The sequence below is a fragment of the Microtus oregoni genome, unplaced genomic scaffold, assembly GCF_018167655.1.
Source record: "Microtus oregoni isolate MIOR12 unplaced genomic scaffold, Mior012 000011F_ref0000422, whole genome shotgun sequence".
Lineage (NCBI taxonomy): Eukaryota > Metazoa > Chordata > Mammalia > Rodentia > Cricetidae > Microtus > Microtus oregoni.
In genome coordinates, this window is record NW_024543070.1 from 33250722 (window position 1) to 33268955 (window position 18234).

Here is an 18234-nt window from a genome sequence, read left to right on the forward strand (position 1 = left end):
AAGAAGCAAGATCATTAGGGGCCTGTTGGAGCTGAAACTAAGGTTGTTAACCAAGGAGATCAGTTGAACAAGTTTTCATCCAGCTTCTGTGTGAGCATTTTGTTCTCTATCATTAACAAGGCCATTGAATCCCTAATTACCCCAGAGCGATTGACATAGAAACAACATTCTTTCCCCAGAAGAGAAGGTCCAAACCTCTTAGTATCAATCCAAAAATTTATGGCTCAGTTTATCCAAATAGCTTAAACCCAACAGAGTTAGCAAAGACAAGGAGGCTAAACATACATTTTTAAGCCTGAATAGACCTTGGACAAGGAAATATCTTTTAAACCATTAGTTAATATTTTTAATGCGTTTACCTTTAATATAGTTTTTTATGTTATAGTGATCCTCCCATTACAGAATTTTTCCTGCTGGTATTTTACAACTGCAGTTTTGGCTATGTTGTGAATCTCAATTTAAATATCTGACACGTAGGTGGTCCCAGACTACCCCTGTACAACCTCCAAAAGATTGAGATTCATGTGTGAATGCTCCATAGTGTGGGAAAAGGTCATTCAGTTGCTAGTACAGGGAATGTCACTTTAAAGAACGATTTATATGCTACTGGGATATTTTGGGATGAATCCCATTATGGAAGAGAGAAAAGCCATGACTTTACAAGATTTCTACAGAATTGATAAAGACTATTCAAAAGACAGGTGTTCCCAAATCTCTGCAAATCTCTGCAAAACGGATTTCTCACCAGCCCTGTCAGTTTGTCTAGTGATCTGTCAGCTGTACTTTTACTTTATAATGCTTGTGGCTTACAGTACATATACATGGTGCAATATGTTCATACCTACAGGTGATGCACCCATACACATAAGATAAAACAAATATTTAAAAAATACATGTGTTCACCTCCCCCTAGGAACTGGATATCATATGCTAAAGAAATGTCATATTGGTATAGTTTAACAGGCAAGAAAAACATTCCTTCAAAATATTGTCAGTATGGAAAGTGAACTAATCTCCACTGAAATAGAAAGTGGAAAAAAGTTTAAATAGTAGTGTAAATAAGTGTAAAAGACTGCAGATACGAGTGAGACTGGACAGTTTGACTCCTGTGTTCGTTTCTTGGCACAACCGTCACTAATGGTCACTTTTTCCATAGTGACAGGGAGAAAGGCACAATGTCTTTCTTGATCCTTATAGTTCAAAGCGATTGTTCTTAGGTCCTTGAGGAAGCATTTCTGATTTGTAAAGCTGGAGTAAGCTTTACAATTCTATCGGCAGAGAATAATTTATCATTGAAAGTTTTCTAAGATGAATCCTCTAAGCATGTTCTGACAGTCTGGAGTCAAGAAGATGGTTGTGTTATGTTTGACCATGTAGGGGAGTCCTCTGTGACCATATTGGCCAGTTGAGAAGATAAATAATATTTAAATTACTTTACCTGTAATATTTTAGAGTCCCGAGTATTTTAAATGAGCACATTTTTCTTCTTGTAAAACTTGTTTAAACCTTGTAAAATTAAATTTTTATAGTGTTCAATCTAAACAAAGTCGAAAGGTACACAGATGTTGGATTTTAAATGAAATGATTAAAATTAAATCAGAATATTTTCCTTCCCTCAGTTTCAGTACAGGTATTTTGATAAGAAACATTTATGACCTCACTTTAAAGCTGAATGCTTAGCAGTTATAGACAGCTAAGTGCACTAACCGTCCATCTCAACATCCCTGCACACAAACCTTCCTCCTTCTGCTTCTTTTCTCCTTTGCACTCATATAATCTGGTGCTGAGAGTTAGGGGTGAACTTTAAAAGGATTGGATCAGTTCTGTTTGCTTGTTAGCTTTCAGAATAACTACTGGGGACTGAGTGACGAATTGATACCATTTGACTGTCAGCCTAATCCATAGTCGGACCTCTCTTTCTGGCTCACGTTCCTCTCAGTACGGGATTATAATTTAGCAAAGTAGCCATGGCATCAGTGAAGGTGTCCTTTAAGTACGGGATTAGAATTTAGCAAAGTAGCCATAGTATCAGTGAAGGTGTCCTTTAAGTACGGGATTAGAAATTAGCAAAGTAGCCATAGCATCAGTGAAGGTGTCCTTTCAGTTAGTTCATCTCACATGGCCTTAGTTAGTCTTTAATATTTTACTTTTAGATTTTACTTCAAGCAATCTGTCCACTTCAGAAAAATAAAATTGAATTGGAGAAGGGACAAGTGGCAGAAGGGCTTAATTGTGTTTTTGATAGCTACTGTCTCTCAGATTTTTATCATCTAGTATTTTTTTTAAATTAAAATTGTTTTCAGTTTTATACATGTATAAAACACATAGGGGGTGCTTGTACCCCCACCTTCCTGCCATCCCTGTCCCTCCGATTTGCCACTCCAATTTCTCTTATTTATGTCTACTCTCTCTATAGCGGGAGTTTGAGTGTGTGTGTGTGTGTGTGTGTGTGTGTGTGTGTGTGAGAGAGAGAGAGAGAGAGAGAGAGAGAGAGAGATCCTCTGAGATTAACCAAGGCCTCTGTGTGACCATGAGTTTATGTCTATCTGTGAAGTCTGGTGGGCTCAACAGTAGATACACAGCTAAAGAGACTAGATCTTCCTCTTTGAGAATCCACCACTAGCCAATGGTTCTAAAGTAAAGGTTAGGCTCCCATTGTTCTTTGACTGATTGTTGACAGGGTCAGTCTTGTACAGGTCCAGCATAGGTTACTGTAGTCGTTGTGAATTATCGACTGTAGTAGTTGTATGGAATCTAGAGAAGGTGTTTCAGGGTTAATCATTCTACCGTTAGGCACTTATGAAATTCCCTCACCTTGTCTTGTTTTGCTAGTGTTGTCTCTAATGGCTATCCCTATGTCTAGCCATCATGTTAGTGTTTTACCTTTGAGACTTAATTTGTACTTAGTTTTGAAGAGCCTTTCCAGGGCAGCATCTACTACCCATATAACCATGAAGAATTGGGAACCGTGTTCAATGGTGATTTTCCAGGAATGGCCTATTGTGTAATATACAATGACTATGTCCAGGCTTCACTGTTATAACTTGTCTTTTTCTTCCAAAATTTCTCTTCTTGTTTCTGAGATTAAAGCCTTTGGATATACATCAGAACCATTCTTCTCCTGCCATAATACTCTTTTTATACTTTTTTGTTGTCAAATCTTCAAGCATCTAGGAAGAATGTTAATGACAAAGGTTGCTTTTACTATTCCTCTAATTGGATTTTGTTTGCTTTTAATTTTTAGTAACTCTTGACTCACTCCTAATCAAGTCTATCCTCTTTCTCTAACTGCTTTTTAGTCCCTGTCTTGATTGATATATTTCCATAAACTCAATAATTAACTTATTGCTTGCTCCAATCAAGTGTTAACATTTGCCTGTATAACTGAAAAATCCAATTAGCCCTATTAAAAATGCTAAGATAGTTTGCTTTTGCAGCATTCAGTTCCTGCACATGCTTCACTGTCCCTTACCAATAGATGCTGTGCCAAGAATTAGAAGTTAATTTTGGTGTGTGTGCTTTTGTGAGTGTAAGGCGTTCTAAATGCTTCAGGCAGTTTTGTGTGCATCAGATTTAAACTACTTCACAATGTTTTTTTTTCCAACTCTTCCTTTCTCTCTTAGATTCATCTGTTTTCTGTGGCCTGAAAAACCTTTGCCTCCCTTGTTTCTACTTTGTTCCCGTCTCCAAATTGTTGACTACAATATAGAACTAAATTATATTTTAAATCAGTTATTGCATTTTCGTGTCAACTATAATTTTTTTAATTATAAGGCTTTGCTTTCATTTTGCCAGAGGAAATCAAATTTCAACCAGTGCTAATGTCCAAATTTAGACTGAGTTTGTTTTAACATGCGTGCAATTGAGTTTCTTCCTTCTCCTGCACATTGGGGGAATAGACCTTATGATCTGCACAGGACAAAAACATCTTACACTGCTTTCATTTCACTATTGGTGACTGGGAAACCTCTGCTGTTTATTTGATGTCCAAAGACGGTTATATACAATATGACATGCAATGAGGAACATGATTAGGAAGTGGACATTTCACATTGTTGATAGTTGCGGAATAGAAACACTAAGCAAACATGCGCTGAGCAGTTGCAGTCAGGTGTTTGTGAGCTCCAGTAGTATGGCAATGTGAATATGTGTTATGGAGACAAGAGGAAGGATACAGCTTAATATTCTCAGGGTATTTTGGGCAAGCATTTATCATGTGACCTCATTTGCAATTTTTTCTATTAACAATAAAATTGGCTTGGACAAGCATATCTAAGTGAATTAACATAATTAATATGATTTCATTAATGCCACCAAAATGTTTACCTGCGAGAAATCTTGATAGACCCAATGCCCAGCAGCACTTGGCCACTGGCAAAATGGAATTGTCTCCATCCTCAACCCATGGCATATTGTTGGCATAATGGATTCAATAGGGTTTCACAGGTGAAATTATTCAGGCAGGTGTCAGGTGTGGGAAAATATAAGACATCTCAGATAAGTGGAAGTGACAACTAATAAATTCTACCTCGTGTGCAATTTGTTCAGAGCCCTAGGCACCATGAGTGATCACAGAGACAGAGGAGAAAAACAAACCATCTCTTTGTCTCCTAGAGGTTTATAGTCATGACAAAGAGAGGTAGGATGGTAGGCCCTTGCAATAAGAAAGCAAGGCATCAAGTAGCCTTTCTGTATTTTGTAATGAATCAACAGAATTAAAGAAATGAGATTGGAGTTGCCACTAGAACCACAAATGTATTGAGATTTTTATACGTCTTTTTTTGTTGTTGTTGTTTTGTTTTGAGGCAGGAGCTTATGTAGCCCAGGTTGGCATAGAAGTTGATATGAGGTCAAGGATGTCTTTGAGGTTCTGATCCTTCTGCTCCCTAGTGCATTGTGGGCAAAGGCCACCACATCTGGCTTATAGAGCACAGGGATTCTGGCGTGCTACTCAGGTACGCTAATGACTGACATATATCTCCAGCATGAATTGTATATTTTATCCGTCCAAGTAAGAACCAGGCCCACTTTGCTTAGCTTCTGAGATCAGGTGCATTCAGAGTGGTGTGGCCACGACAAGAACAAGGTGATGTATTTCTAGAAGGCACAGTGAGTATTTCTGTGCATCCCTTGTTTCTGTGAATTATAAGCCCTACTATAACTATATGTATTATAAGTCAGAAACCATTTTTAAATATAAATTACTTAATAAATACTACATGACATCATATCACATTAGAGTTATATCAGGAAACAGAATTTGTGTTTTAAATTAAAAAATCACTATTCTTTCTGTGTGTATAGGCATGCATATATACAGTCATGAGCTCATTGCTGCATGAGAGGCACATGTTATATTGGAAGAGTTAACCCAATTGTGGACTTATAGAATGTTCTTATCCAAAACTAGATACTATAGGTCAGTCCTTCAGTGTGGTGACTTGATACATGAGAGGTGTTGTAAATGTAGGTTTTAGGAGGTGCTGCAGGTATAACATGGCACCTTACGCTAATGTAAATTTACAAACTAAGTACAATAGATAGGCATACACTAAATAGTTTTAAAAAACATTGTGTGGCGAATACATACAGCATTACCAGTCATTTATTGGCTTTATCAGAAATGAGTTGCTTTATGTAATTAAATATATAATCACACATTTGTAGGCTTTTTCTATGTCAGCTTTTTCACAGATAGAGGTGATATGTTGATCTGTGCGTTATGATTAGCTGCCATATTACTATCAGTTTTCAACTTAATTGGAATCTTACATAAAGTCTATCACTGGCTGACATGGATGCATGCATATGGATAGCTATGCCTATTTCTACATGGATGCATGCATATAGATAGCTATGCCTATTTCTACACAGAGATGCACACAAATATATAATGCTGAGATCAATAGCAATGCTTTATAATTGCAAAATGGAGATGATGACAAATCAAATTGTTTCTCATCAGAGAATTAAGTGTATATTTTGAATATTGTTTGTGTCTATGTTCTTGTATAGGCAAATTTCATATAAATTTTAATTATGGTAGACAAAAGTAACCATCAATTCATCATAGTAAACAATCAGCAGAACCATGAACTCAAGCTGATCTACTACAGCAGAGAGTAAGCGGTGCGGCTTGAGGGCCATAAGTAAATAAGAGGGGGCTGACAGGGTGATCAGAGGGACTGCCTTGTGCTGCAGGGAGGTGGTATATTTAATTTAATTGAACTTTTTCCTAACAAGCCTGTGACTCAGCTTCTGAATGACTCACTCAGTGCTATGGTTGAACAAGTCTTCCCAAATTTTTATCTGCCCGAAGAGCAAATGCAGACTCTAGTGCAGCAGTGTTGGGGTGTGGAGTCTTTAGGATGTGATTTGGTAATCCATCCTCCGTCCTCATGAATGGATTGCTTCCGTAAGTGATTAATGAGTTAGTGAGCTGTTAGAGGGTGACCTTGTTATAAAAACAAATCCTGCAACTTACTTGCTGTGTCTCTCCTGTGATGGTCTCTGTATTTTTTTGGGTACAATAAGAAGGCCTTTGTCAACAGCTAACACCATACTATTGAATGAGAAAGATCAATTTCCATACTTTGTAAATTACCCAGTCTATTTTATTATATTATTCAGTTATAGGGACACATTAGGAGACAGGCTCAGACCAGAAAAACAGTAGAATAAAAATGTGAAGACATGCGAATGCTGGTCTGTTCTTTAATCTGTGGGGACAAATAAAGTTTTCTCTGTAGAATTTGCCTATTTTTTTCCTCCAAGTAAAGCATAGCAAGGCAGTAAGCAGAACCCCTCCATGACTTCTGCATCAGCTTCTGCCTCAAGGTTCCTGCCCTGTGTTAAGTTCTTGTCCTGAATTCATTTAATGATGGACTACAATGTGGAAATGGAAGTCAACTAAAATCCTTCCTTCACATCTTGTTTTGGTTGTGGTGTTTCATCACCAGAATATTAACCCAAAATAAGAAAATACATACTTGTGAACTCTTCAAGTTACAATAATGATAGACTTTGAAATATATGCACACTGTTATTCCACAGTGGTGTAAATATCATGGAAGTAAACAACCACTTTCTTGTTGATTTTGAGTATCACTAGACAAGATAAAATCCACACCAGGTACCATTACTAGGGCAAGAACCAATGCCTAATGCCTAGACAGGTCATAGGCTCTAAAGGAGGGCACACCACTAGTATTTTACTAAATGATCATAGTGTTAAATTGACTTCTAATAACTTAAATTAAATGCCACTCTCAACTTTCATGTGAGAAGCCTTGATTCGCAGAAGACAGTGGTTAACACAATGATCTACAACTGGCCATGGTGTGGAGAGTAAGAGACTGGAGAATTCTCAGCCCTCAATGCAATGTAAATACAGTACACGCCTTTCTTCCAAGGTTCAGGGGTCATAATGGAAGAGAGGGTGGAAGAGAATAGGAACTAAAAGATGCTGGTGACTACAAAGAATCAAAGTTCTCAGAACACAGCAGTGCAGTTGACAGAATGGACAGTATGCAAAACACTACCCCCAAACCTGTGCAAGTCCAGGAAACCCACAAATTCAAGAATGGTTAGGTAGCACAAATTGGTCTTGATGGGGTAAACAAGGACACAAAGTTGGGCAGTCGGGAAGGGAGTGGATATTGGAAGAGTTGAGGTGGTGGTTAAGAACTTTTTAAAAATACTTTTCCTAATGCTCTTTTCTTTGGGATTATCTCCCTCATCTCCAACTAACAAACTCACACGTCTACATATCTTATGCACCTGAAACATAATTTAGCTAGAACTTATATCTGGCCATCTTCATTGTCATCATATAAGAGAAAGGGTTATCATGTTGTAGTATAATCTAGTTGTAACCTGGATAGAAAGGAAGTTCTAAATACCTGTATAACATTGAGAAGTAGACGGAAATATGAAAGAATCCTCCTATTTGTAGCAGTAGGCTTAGATGCTTTATATGTGGTATTTAAGAGCAGGAGAGATGACTCAGCCATTAGAGGCTAGGCTCACAACCAAAAGTATTTATAGTATTTAATTGAATCACAACTACAGTCGCAGGAGATAAGCAATACAGCTGATATTGGAATCTAGGCCAATGGAATATATCTCTGCATAATTCATAAAATACAAATGCATGTCTGCCACCATTTCTGATCGAACATCTTGAATAAAGGTCCTGTTTTTAAATGGAAATATGGTCCTCATGAATACTGTGTTTGACAAAGTCATGCATAAATCTTATGTCTCTACTGTATAAATTTCTCTCTAGTCATTTCTTGGACATTGTTGAGATAATTTTGATCACTTATTAGATGTTATGTATATTTTAAAAATATGAGCTTTGTCTCAGCAGTTTTACAAATTACAGCAGTTGTCATGAATGAATGTTCTCATTTTATTTTTATTAAATGTGAATGTTCAACACTTTGGTTGTTGAGGCAGGAGGAAGCATATTCAAGGTCATCCTTACCTATATAAGGAGGCAGAGGTTGGCTTAATTTATGTGAAATCCTATCTCAAAGAACCCAAATAAATAAACAAATAAATAAAATATATTTATTCAGCCTTTTCTCTTTCAAGGAAGAGAAAAACAATTGAAAACTAGAATGCTTTTAGAATATTCAATCAAATCTAACTTTAGTTTTTAGCTCACACTCATTTATATTATTCATAGAAGCAATAAGCTTCAAGTTCCAGTGACTAAGTGTCCCATATAGCAAGTTCACATGGAGAGATAAGACTAGTTTTGTCTTCTAGGAGTACCAAAGCAGCAGCCTATTTCTCATCTGGTTCTGTGCTGTGTGGACTCTTGTTTTTATCATTTTTCAACATGACCCCGAGGTTTCACAAGACGGGTTTAGAAACTCTTGTCATTCTTCATTTTGCAAATGGTGATTTATGCCATTATGCTAATGAATTGAATAAGTTTCACATTGGCCTAGGAGTGGATTTGAGCAAGCTTCTGGGAAACCTCTGCAAATTCACAAAGCTAATGGCTTGACCTCCCAATTCTCCAATGTAAAATCTGCTATAATGATTTTTCAGGCTCTTAGCTCTTCTGCATTAAAAAAACCTTCCCATTTACATCTCATGACTTTGACTTGATTCTCTTCATAATCCAATTGTAAATGGATAATCCTCTATCTTCTAAAATGACTCATGTCTGAGTTTGGGTTGCAATATTTCTTTGTGTCAGAGAAGGAAAAATTCCTTAGCAGATGGTCTGAACAAAAACTGAATTTTTGGAATTTGTGATGCCAGAAGCCTATTTCAAAGTGTCAGCTCACATATCTTGGTAAAGATTAGAAGAAGAAACATGACAAATTCATTTAGTATTTTTTTTTACTTAAGCAGAAGTTTGGTAAAGTATGTAGGATTGTACATAATACATAAAAGTTTGGCATGTGTGCTTTTAAGAACTGAGGAACAATTGGATTTTGATTTCTTGAACATCATGGAGTTCTGAAGGTTTCCCTTTAAGCCGGAACTCATTTACCGTGCTGCATTTAAAAGCTCTGATCTTAATGCATGGGTGGTTACCCATTCATACCTTAGTCCTTAAATAAACCCAAGCCAGCCTTAAAGACAGTTCTATTTTATCTCTGTAGTTCAAAGTAGTGCCAATAGGGGAGTAAAACCCAGCAGAGTGATTCTCCAGTTATGATAAGGTTATGTTTTTACTAAAAGTGAAAAATTAATAGTGTATTTCTCACAAGAGGAATGATAAGGATGGTGGACATATACTTAATTATTTTCCATCCTGTAGTAGTCAAATGAGGTTATGTAGAGGACTATAGTTATGTAGAGGACTGAGGAAGCAATATGTTTTGCCTTCTAAATTGGATAAATTGTTTTTGAGGCAATTTCATATTAACGATTGACTAAAATCTCCAAGAGCAACTTTGAATGTAAAGCTGAACCCACGGTCAAATCATTTCCCAGTGTATTAGGTTCTTTTCCAATCACTATGGCCAGACAGTTGGTAGCAAGCAGGTCAAGGGAAGGACTGCTTTGGGCTCGTAGTTTAAGAGGGTATAGTGCACAAGGGAAGGAGGGTGAGACAGAGCTCATGCTAGCAGATGCAGACATCTGGACAGACTACGAAGAAGAGAGCACAGAATGCTGGTGTCTTGTGGGCTTCCTCCCTTTTCTCTTATTTAGTCTGGTAGCCCAGGCCAAGGCTGATGCTGGCTACTTTCATGGTACATCTTTCCTCTCTAGCTAAAACTCTCTAAACACCCTCAGACATGCTTGGAGGTATGTCTTCTAGATGATTTCAAATTTATCAAACCACAATGAAGGTCAACCTTCGCAGGCAGAAGAGAGAGAGAGAGAGAGAGAGAGAGAGAGAGAGAGAGAGAACAAAGACTAGCTTCTGGCCTATTGCTTGTTGTTGAAACATAAACAAAATCAAAGATTAAAGAATAATCTTTATAGCACTCTCATCTCAGAAACAGCACACAAGCTACTTAGATCCCTTTAAATCTGTAGCACAGACAATGCGCTGCAAATACTTGTTTAGACAGAGGATAAATGCGCGAACTCCTCCAGGTTGCATCTCATGCTACTGATAGTTTGAATATAGCCAGTGTTTGGGGAACATTTACAATATGTTTCCCAAGAACAGCATTCACATCTCTGAGAAGTGGGCTTCTGAAAGTGATATTTACAATGAGAATAATTTGACTGGAAGACATGGGAAATAAAAGAGGCAAACAAGCATGATCAGCATTGGCTCTGATAACTGTTTAATGGGATTTAAATGAAGTCAGTGAAGAGTAAGGAGAATTATAAATTGTAAATCCTTTACTAGTATTCATGCCTGGCAGTTATTACTCTACTGTTACTTTTTTCAATGATCAGTGGGTTTTTGGTTCAAAAAAATTTTTAAATAGTTTTTTTTTTTTTTGAATTGCAATGGCTGAAATATCTGTAGATTTCTCTTCTAAGGTAATAGACACTTGTTTGCCATGGAAACTTCTTTTACAACAAGTGAGATTCTCTACCTACTACAAAATGTTTTCTTTTCTTTCTTTTTTGTTGTTTTAAAGGGAAAGAGGGTTTTTTTTAAAATAATTATTTATTATTATGTTTACAATATTCTGTCTGTGTGTATGTCTGCAGGCCAGAAGAGGACATCAGACGTCATTACAGATGGTTGTGAGCCACCATGTGGTTGCCGGGAATTGAACTCAGGACCTTTGGAAGAGCAGGCAATGCTCTTAACCACTGAGCCATCTCTCCAGCCCAGAAAGAGGGTTTTATATAGGCGTCACTATCCAGCTTGGGCTAACTCACGGCAGTTTTTCATCCTCTTTTCTCGGTGTTGTATCCTGGCATTACAGGGGTTCCCATCACCCTCTCCAGCACTCATCAGCACACTGACTCTGTAGCACAGCCCCGTGGAATCAAGGATTTTAGGAGGTGAGAAAGGTTTCACACTCATTTACCAGCACACTTACTGACTCTAATTGAAGCTTGTTTATCTAGTAAGTTTAAATCAATGTAACAAATAGAATCACAGACAGCAAGGTCAAGCAGACCATTTTTTTTTTTCACTTTCCTGTCTTCAGTCAAGCTAAAAAAAAATTATACCTTAATGACATCAGGGTCTACTTATTCAGATAAAACCAAATGGATTGTTGAAAGAGTCTAGTAAATTTTGTTTGGCTTTAGCGCTAACACAAGTATCCCTGAGAGGAGAAATTCCATGAAATCTCTCCTGACTTTACAAAATGTTTTAACTATATAAGGGTAATGTGAAAAGGTTAATGAAATGATTTATTTTCAGGAAATGTAAACTAGCAAACCATTAATGACCGGTGTCCTTTCTAGATTCTGTCAGAATTGAGCTGGCTATGTTTACAGCTAACTTTTTTTGCTCTCACTGGGGAAAATAAATGGTCTTATGAGCAGAGGGCTCCCCTCCCCCCTCTCTCTTTCTCTCTGTCCTGGAGGGAGTGTGTGCTGGTGTTTTAACTGCTAAAGCTCAAGCGTCATGCCTCATTTCTACTGAGTTTCCTGCTCTCCAAAGGAGTCATTTGTGAGGCAGATGTGAGGAGTGAAGTCAGACCATTGGAACCATCCTCCTGTGTCATTGGGGGTGACGTGGCATAGCGCCAGGGGTCATTTCACTGGGGGAAGCTTCTCTGAGCCCTCTCAAGGACAGACACTTGAGGAGATCACTTTATAGACTTGCCCATGTGTGTGCAAGTAAGACTTCGACTCATGCTGTGACCCCCTCCCTTCCCCGTGCACTGCTATTCATTGCAATACTTCATGTATTTTATGAGTTCAGTCTCAAATTAGCTTCTTCTTTATAAATGTTCTAATTGCTTAAGGCTTCAGTGGCTTCACTTATCTGAAACAGAAAGCAGAATGGAATAGCTGTGTGTTTCAGGAGTATGCACATTTGAAAACTGCTATATGACTTATTTACTCCTACAATCAATTTGCTTTTCCATCTATTGTGACACTTGGCTGGAGACCATTATATGAGCTGACACAAGGTCTTATAAATCATTCCTATAGTACCAAACCAGGAGTTTCTCCTCTTCTTCCCCTTTCCCCCAACGTGCACACACTCACGCTCTCTCAAAGAGTTTCCATGTAGAAAGAACACATAAGTGGCTACCTGGGAAAGCACAGCTGTTGAGCAGAACTGTATTCAGATCATGAACTTTTCATGTGAAACCTTTGCTTCAATGTTTCTTTTGGTTAATTTATCTTAAAATGTAGTTTTTAGTCTCTAAGTTACTATGACTTCTTTGATTCCAGGTAAGGAGTGAGCTGAGACTCATGTCCATTGCCTAAAATACAAGTTTGGAAGGCATATGGAAGAAAGCTCGTTTCTCCCAAGGCAGACAGAAGGTGGTGCTGTTGATCCGGAATCATATGCAGCCCCACACTTTTTCTTTTTCTTTTTTCTTTTTCCCTATTAAACTCCTGATCAGATTGTTATCATCACAATCATTCTTTACTAAAGAGAAGAAAAAAATGTATAGTAGCTGGAATGTATTCTGGCATTTGACTTCAGTTATTGCATTGCTTAAAAAAAGTGATGTGAAAAATGTTCCATCCATGTTATTCCTCTATTTTATGCAAATCTAAGAAAGTGTGCACTAAACACAGCTTTTAATATTTATACATGCTGTCTCCCTCCATGCAGGGAGGCCTAATATTATTTGCAACGACTGCAAAACATCCAGGCGTCTGCATCATTCACTGGTTAAAGGGGTAAAGCAAGACATTTAAAATCCAATGCAATATTGTTCTGAATGAATATCAACGCTCCACGGACACAGAAAAGTTGAAAAGGCACTAAGTTGTTCCAGGAATAATGGCTCACATTCCACAATATTTAAGCTAGCTCAGAGTGTACCTTCCCTGCACACGCAAACACTGCGATCACTACGGAGTGTGCTGCCTCTGAAGGTGATAGCATGGCCCCAAAGAAGTCGGGGCACTGAAGCCTTCAGTGACATCATGGAAATAAATTGCTTTGAAGAGCATTCTTGAAGTTTAAAAGGAACGACTGGGACCATAAATGACATCTATAGAGAACAAGGTTGAAAAAAATCTCGACAAGAAGAGGACAAGAGAGATTAGGAGAGGGGAGAGCAGGGAAAGGAAGAGAAGCCAAGGGGAGAAGAGGGAGAAATGAAATTAGAGGCCCAAGATTTTTATTTGTGGCCAGGCAATCTGATTTCTTTGTAGAATTTCCTTAGTGAATGTGAATCACAAATTTTATCTCATGACTCACTGATTCTTGGGTGAGTTTAGAAGTTGTTAAAGTTCATTTTAATTGTTAACGTGATACAATCTAGAATTACCCACCTGGAAAGAGGGTCTTAATGAGGGGTGTCTACATCAGGTTGATCTGTGGGTGTGTCTGTGGCAGTTGCACCCATTTTGAGCAGTACCATCACCAAGGTCTGGATTTTAGACTGTAGAAGAGTAGACAGGAGACTGAGCACATCAGGTCGCAGTGTATTCTTGCATCTCTGCTCTTGGCTGTGCATACTGTTTCAAGTGTCATCCTTGTTTCCCCACAGTGATGGACTTGTCATGTCCTGGAATTGTGAAATAAAACAAACCTTTTCGCTTCTAAGATGATTTTTTGTCAGGCTATTTTATCACAGTGGCAGAAATGAAGATAATCAGAGGCTTCATGGAAAATGTAACAGCCTTTAAGGAAGAGCCACTGTTTGACACTCACCAAATTGTTGGATACAGGGAGAGCGATGTGCTTAAGGTTATCCATGCCCATACACTTCCTACAAGATAAGTTCACATTATCACATTCCTTTCAGTACCACCAAGTCTTGAAGAAGATTCTTTGGTTTCATTTATACTTTGTTAATAATAAGAGGTAATATTGTAATAAAAATTCAAGTGTCAAGTTTGGAGGGGCGAGGCATACCTCTATTTTCAACATTTGGGCAGTGGAGCTGAGAGGATCAGGAATTCTCAGTTATTTGCATGAGTCCAATGCTAGTGGGTGCTGTGTGAAATCTTGTCTCAAAATATAAATAATAAACAAAATTTAAAGGAAATGCTCAGATTGAGAAGTAGTATGATAGTTTCTAACACAAATGCACATCCCACTAGAAATGAACGAAATTTTAAAATAGTGAAATGTCTTCATCATTTTTTCTTTCAATTTATATGTATTATCTTTTCAAACATCTGCTAAGTTGTAGGAAACATTTGGTAGATATAACATGTCTTGAGAAGTGAAATTGCCAAGTCTCTTGGTCTAGAAACACTGTTAAAAATTACTGAAACATTAAAAGGAATCACAGACCAAAGAAACTGGAGGACCTTGGCATGAGAATAACACTCTGAAACTAGAACTGGGCCTAGCATGAGAAGATTCTGGAGATGACGAATGCCAGGACTGTGTTCAATTCTTAAACACCGTCTACAACCGACAGCCACAACAGATAATTAAGCAGAAGTTTTCAACTTGAGTCTAGATGAAGAATTTAATTATAGAACTGTTTAAAAGAGTTATTACTATATGTGTCTTGCTTTCACTTCCTCATAGGCCATAATGTCTTCCCAATTAAATATATATTTCATTACTTGCCTATCAAATATTATAGACTCTATCTACTAATAGTCAAATAAAACAATTTCTAAATTTCCTGTAGGAAAATACAATGTTTCCTTTTTAATGTTTTCAATAATGCTCCAAAATTCCGAAGCAATGATTGGAGGAAATGTTCTACTGGATTTAAGCTTTCAACAGAATAAAGGAATTCATGTATGAACATCACACATCGTTATGACTTTGGGCACCAGGCAATACTGAGGTGTTTTTCTATTCACAACTAATTAACAATCTGACTTGAGAATAGATCTTTTTCTCATTTCAGTTTTAGAAATGATAATATAATTCAGGAGACACTGAAAAACAATAAGACTCTGAATTTTAGATTCATATTTTAATGGTAATGCTGTGGAGCAGTCCTCTTATTTTTAAATCAAAAGCTCTTCATTTTTTCCTCTAAAATAATAAAAATAGAGGATGTATGATTGACACGTGCTACATGTGATATATATGTACGAATTGCTCGCAGGAGCTGCATATTAACCATGTGGTTTTCTCTACTTGAAAGGGAAGAGAGTGTGCATGACCCGCCAGTCGATCTGAAGGCAGCAATTTCCCTTGATGACTCTCTCATCCTTTTGCTTTAGCACAGCAAAGTACTTTTGTCCTTTATTTGCCACTAATGCTTATGATAAAAAATTAAATTACTGTTCATCCTTTCAATATGGTATCCTCAGAGAGTCTCTGCAGAAGAACAAACGTTTAAAAGTGGATGTGGGAGCCTTAGGTTTGTACACAGCCTTGCTTTATTATTCATTGCAATGTATTTTTAATGTTAGAGAAAGAAAAATAAAATGTATGTTAATTTCCAGGGTGCGGCTGTCAGTGAGGAAAGGCTGTGGTGAATTCTGAGGCTGGGGAGGAGTACTTCACAATATAACAAGACGGCCTTCCTCTTCCAGATTTGAGAGGTTTTGTCCGCATAGAAAGGAAGCTTGCAAGGTCTTAAGACATCATTCCTAACTAGGTAATGTGTCTTAGTCTTCACATGTCTTCTTAAGGAAGAGGTTACAGAATCAAGATTATGAAAAAATAGTAACAAGGAAAAACAAAAGAGGGCATGCAGAAATGGGTAAGCAGTTAAAACTTTGGTCGGCAAAAATGAGGATCAAATTTCAGATTCCCAGAACATAAAGGAAAAATTTGTAGAATCCTACAACTATAATTCCAATGCTGCTACAGCAAAGTAGAAGGTGGAGATAGGAGAATCCCCAAGAAGTTGTGAGTCAGGTACTCTGGCATATATGTCAGGAAGAAGAGACTCTGCTTCAAGAATTGATGTTCAAAATTGCTCTTTTACCTCCACATGCACACTTACATGACTCATGAACACACATACACAACACACATCACATACAATACATACATCACACTACATGCTACACGAGTACACACATACAAATGGCTCATGAACACAAATACACAGCACACACAACACATATAACATACATCACAATACACATATGATTTGTATACACACATATATATCACACACATGCAATCACATTACACATACTCACACATCACACACATAAACACACATATATCACAATGCTCATCATACACATTACACACATCACACACAACTCACATACAAATATCACATGCAAACACATCACATACACAAGCATATATTGTACATACACTACAAATACATATCACACATACCTCACATATCATACGTATACATCACACACAACATGCACATATATTATACATGCTCCACAACATCATGTGCAGGCATTATGCACACATCACATACACATCTTACACACATATCACACACACATTCGCACATGTATACATCAAACAAATAAATAAAATGCACAAATACATACACATATCACACACATTTATAGACACATACACAAACATATAGATACACACATACATACACTCACATAAAGGTGCACATACATTGCACACACATCACTCACATTACTCACATCACACATGTATAAACACACATACATACAGAAACACCTACATGGACACATACACACATACTTATACACATGCACACACACTAACACACATGTGCTCACACATACATGCACACACATAGCTCCTAAACTCACATTAAAAAAAAGAAGCAGGACAGAAGAGAAGTTCCAGATGCCAGCATCATGTATGAAATTTTTCTGAATCTACATTACATCATTTGTTCTCATATATAAATAATTTTAAATTCCTTAACAAAACCGACAGTTGTGCCGTTGATAAACTTGCCTGTTATTTCTCTAAATACATAAAATAATGTAAATGAGTGTTCTTCTCACTTTTAAAACATGATCCTATCTCCAAGGTCATATCCAATCTGTCACTATTAGAAACAGTTATTCTGAACTTGGAAGGGCTAGTTTGAAAAGACAGAAAAAAAAAACAAAATAAGAAACCCCACATTTTTTTCTGTAGATATTTATTGTTATTGGTTATCTGCCACACATCAAGTAGTAATTTGTATATGATGGGGGGCTTCCTAGTTTCTTTGGAGGTGTTGAGAGTGACAGCAAGTATGAAACCACTGTAGTTAGTACAGTGCATGGCTTAGCATTGTGTTTTTTAAAACATTTATCGAGGGCCAGTGAGATGGTCCAGCCTGTAAAACACATGTTGCTAAGCAGGGCAAAATGAGTTTGGTCACCAGGACCTACTGTTGAAAGGAAAGAACCAGCATCTGTACACAGTATACATGGATATACCATCCATACCCATGCCCACACGCCCACACATTCAAAATAAGCAATGTGATAATAATTTAAAAATTTTTATGTCCTAATCCTTGAGACAAACCCACATGCTTTTCTCCATACTTGAATGTGATTGTAGATCATCTCATTTTTTACTCAATTATTATGTTAGGCTGACTGTTCTTCTCAGGCACAATGTTGTACAAATGAAGGTCTTTACTTTTTACATGGAATATTATTTTACTTCAGTGACAATTAAAATTTCACTTTCAAAGTACGACTTCACTGAATTTACTCTAGACATGTCCTGATTTCATTTTATTCATTTTGTAATTGATATCACCATGGCAAGTCTGTGTCAAGGTGAACTAGGAGTGTGTTATGGAAGAGAGGATGTTATTCCAACAATAT